Consider the following 4,407-nt stretch of genomic DNA (forward strand, 5'->3'; position numbering starts at 1 on the left):
TTCAACAAGCAGGGGGCGGGGCTTACAAGGCACGTGCACCACGGCATGGTGCTTTATTTATTTATTTCGTCGCTCATATAACGATAACAATGAAATTAAATGCGCACACACCCACACCTCTTATATGATATATTAAAATATGGAAAATATAGAAAGAAAAACATTCCATTTACTTTGGCTTTTATTTGGTTTCAGTATAAACCCTAAACCCAATAAAATGTATCTAAACGGAACTAAAACAAAATGTACCTAAACCAAACTAAAACCCACCTCAACATACCTAAACCCGATTAAACCCAACAAAATGTACCAAAACAACCTAAAACCGCACAAAAAATATACCTAAACCCTACACTAAACCAACTAAAACACAACAAAATGAACCTACTCCCAACAAAATGATTATAACCCAACAAAATATACCTAAACCCAACAAAATGTACCTAAACCAACCTAAAATCCAACAAAATGTACCTAAGCCAAATTAAACCTAAGAAAAAATATTCATAAACCATCCTTAAACCCAACAAAATGAACCTGAACTGAATTAAAACCAACAAAATGTACCTTAACCTAATAAAATGTACCTAAACCAAAGTAAACAAAAACAAAATGTACCTTAACCATTCTTAAACTCAAAAAATATACCTAAACCCAACAAAATGCACATAAACAGAACTTAACCCCACCAAAAAGTATCTAAACCAAACAAAAACCCAACAAAATGTACCTAGACCAAATTTAACCCAACAAAATGTACTTAAACCAACCTAAAACCCAACAAAATGTACCTGAACCCAACAAATTATACTTAAACCCATCAAAATGCACCTAAACAGAACTTAACCCCAACAAAAAAGTATCTAAACCAACCTAAAAACCCAACAAAATTTATCTGAACCCAACAAAATGTACTTAAAACCCAACAAATTATACTTAAACCCAACAAAAATGCACCTAAACAGAACTTAACCCTACCAAAAAGTATCCAAACCAACAAAATGTACCTAAACCAAATTCAACACAATAAAATATACCTAAACCAACCTAAAACCCCAAAAATGTACCTGAACCCAAAATGTATCTAAAACCCAACAAAATATACCTAAACCCAACAAAATGTACTTGAACCCAACAAAATGTACCTAAACCCCCCCCCCCCCTGAAAAATATACCTAAACCCAACAAAATGTACCTGAACCCAACAAAATGTACCTGAACCCCCCCCCCAAAAAAAATATACCTAAACCCAACAAAATGTATCTAAAACCCAACAAAATATACCTAAACCCAACAAAATGTACCTGAACCCAACAAAATGTACCTGAAACCCCCCGAAAAATATACCTAAACCCAACAAAATGTATCTAAAACCCAACAAAATATACCTGAACCCCTCCCCCCCAAAATATAATAAAATAAACACAACAAAATATAAAAATAAACCCAACAAAATGCACATAAACAGACCTTAACTCTACCAAAAAGTAGCTAAACCAAACAAAAAACCAACATAATGTACCTAAAACAACCTAAAACCCAACAAAATATACATAAATCCCAACAAAATATACCTAAACCCAACAAAATGTGTCTGAACCCAATAAAATGTACGTAAAACTGGCAGATGTCGGTGATCTTTGGGCCCTCAGGAGGCTCTGTATTATATGAATTTAGAAACTCTTCCAGAAATAACTGTCTGAGATGTGTTGCATCCATTAATTTCCCCCAGGTTCTGCCATCTTTTAGGATTTATACAATTTGTAATATTTCCAAAGCTAGAAGCACCAGTTCTGGTGTAGAACATAAAATCAGCAGCTTTTCATATCCCACTGCACTTTGTCCCCTTCCCAGTTCAGCATTCTTGTTTTTAACGGCCTCTTGAGCCGTCAGAGCATCCCATAATTTACGATCACCCAGCCCTGCTTACATAACCTACGTATATATTTACATATATGTTCATGGCATGTTGACTGTAAATGTCTCTGACCTGCTGGATCCCAGTCTAATTCCTCCAGTGGTTAACTCACTTACTTTTTTCTGTTCGTTTAGTTAATATAGTTATAATGGCGGTGTTGGGCGAAAACCTTGTATCTCAGTTTTTGATTTTCTGGCATGATGTGAATTGCATCAGAATTTCTTGATGAATGGACCAATAGAAATGCTCCAAAAATGACTTGTTTTTTACTCTGACTTCCACTGAAAGTTATATAAAGGCTCCATTTGCAGATACAAGGTTCAACAGTGATGACATATATATATTTTTTTATATTTAGTACTCAAAAACTGATTTTTTTTTTTAAATATATTCACATGCACTCATGTTAAAATTTGTTCATAATCAGATTAATGCAGTAAACTGATTATTAAAGTAGTAATGTAAGCAGAATACTCACAGACGTCTTAGATTGGAGTAAAATCTGATTTAGAAATCTGATAAAGAGAGCTGGATTTTAGCTCATTAATCAGATTTCTTGGTGTAACTGAAAGATTTACATAGTTTTTTATCTTCTAGCAGATGTTTTAAAACAAGCTACAGAGTAAAGTTTTACATGAAGTTTATACCTATGAGTGTATTGGCCATTTGCCAAGTAAAAACAGATTATTATTGCCTAAGGTGATTATTATTGCTTATATTATTATTATCAATTCTATAGATTTTTATAGAGTCTCTCTTTGACGTGTCTTCCCATTTATACATATTTATAGCTAAATTTATTTATACTATTTATATACAGCTCTGTAAAAAATAAGAGACGATTAAATTATGATTTTTTCTTTGATTTTACCAAATTGAAAACCTCTGGAATATAATCAAGAGGAAGATGGATGATCACAAGCCATCAAACCAAACTGAACTGCTTGAATTTTTGCACCAGGAGAGTAAAGCATAAAGTTATCCAAAAGCAGTGTGTAAGACTGGTGGAGGAGAACATAATGCCAAGATGCATGAAATCTGTGATTAAAAACCAGGGTTATTCCACCAAATATTGATTTCTGAACTCTTAAAACTTTATAAATATGAACTTGTTTTCTTTGCATTATTTGAGGTCTGAAAGCTCTGCATCTTTTTTGTTATTTCAGTCATTTCTCATTTTCTGCAAATAAATGCTCTAAATGTTGTCTGTAGTTTATAGAATAAAACAACAATGTTCATTTTACTCAAACGAATATCTATAGAGTGACAGTGAGGAAATGTTACGGCTGGACCTGTTTTTGATCCTTTCAAGGAACACTGGGCTGGATTAAACTAAAAGGGAATAGCGGCCTCTTATGGTCAATCCGCTGAATTGCACTAATCACTGATTTTCCATGCCTTGCGCCACAGTACTGCAGTATTTTGTGTTTTGCTGCCCTCTAGTGGGATAATTTTTACTAAAAATAATTTGTCAGCTGACACAGATGTGCAGTTGCACTTACAAACACATGTTTTCTAATCCCTATAGTACTGTAGAGAACTATAAACATAAACCTATTGGCACCACCATGTTGAATTTAATGGCAGGCATGAACTAGAGCAGCAATGCTCAACTAGTGGGCCAGGACCCAAAGGTGATAAAAAAAATTACAATAATTAATGTTCATCTGATTTTGTACTCGTCTTTTATATTGGGTGAAAAAGAGATAAAGGGAGTTTCTTACTAAGTAAAATATCTACCTAAACCCAAAAATACAACCTAAAACCCATCAATTTAAACATTCACCCAACAAAATGTACCTAAACTGAATTAAACCCACCGAAATATACCTAAACCAACCTAATACCTAACAATATAAACCTAAACCAATCAAAAACCTAACAATATAAACCTACACCCAACAAAATTTACCAAAAACCAACCTAAAACTCAATAATATAAACCTAAACCAATCTAAAACCTGACAAAATATACCTAAACCAACCTAAAAACAATATAGACCTACACCCAACAAAATGTACCTAAACAGATTTAAACTCATCAAAATATATCCAAACCAACCTAAAACCTAACAATATAAATCTCAACCAACCAAAAACCCAACAATATAAAACCTAAACCAACCTAAAACCCAACAATATAAAACCTAAACCAACCTAAAACCCAATAATATAAACCTACACCCGACAAAATGTACTTAAACCCAATTAAACCCAACAAAATATACCTAAAACCAACCTAAAACCCAATAATATAAACCTAAACCAACGTAAAACCTGACAAAATATACCAAAACCAACCTAAAACCCAACAATATAAACCTACACCCAACAAAATGTACCTAAACAGAATTAAACCCATTAAATAAATCCAAACCAACCTAAAACCTAACAATATAAACCTAAACCAACCAAAAACCCAACAGTAAACCCATAGCCAACAAAATGTACCTAAACTAAATTAAACCAAACAAAATGTACATATTACA

The sequence above is a fragment of the Astyanax mexicanus genome, chromosome 1 (assembly GCF_023375975.1).
Source record: "Astyanax mexicanus isolate ESR-SI-001 chromosome 1, AstMex3_surface, whole genome shotgun sequence".
Classification (NCBI taxonomy): Eukaryota; Metazoa; Chordata; class Actinopteri; order Characiformes; family Acestrorhamphidae; genus Astyanax; species Astyanax mexicanus.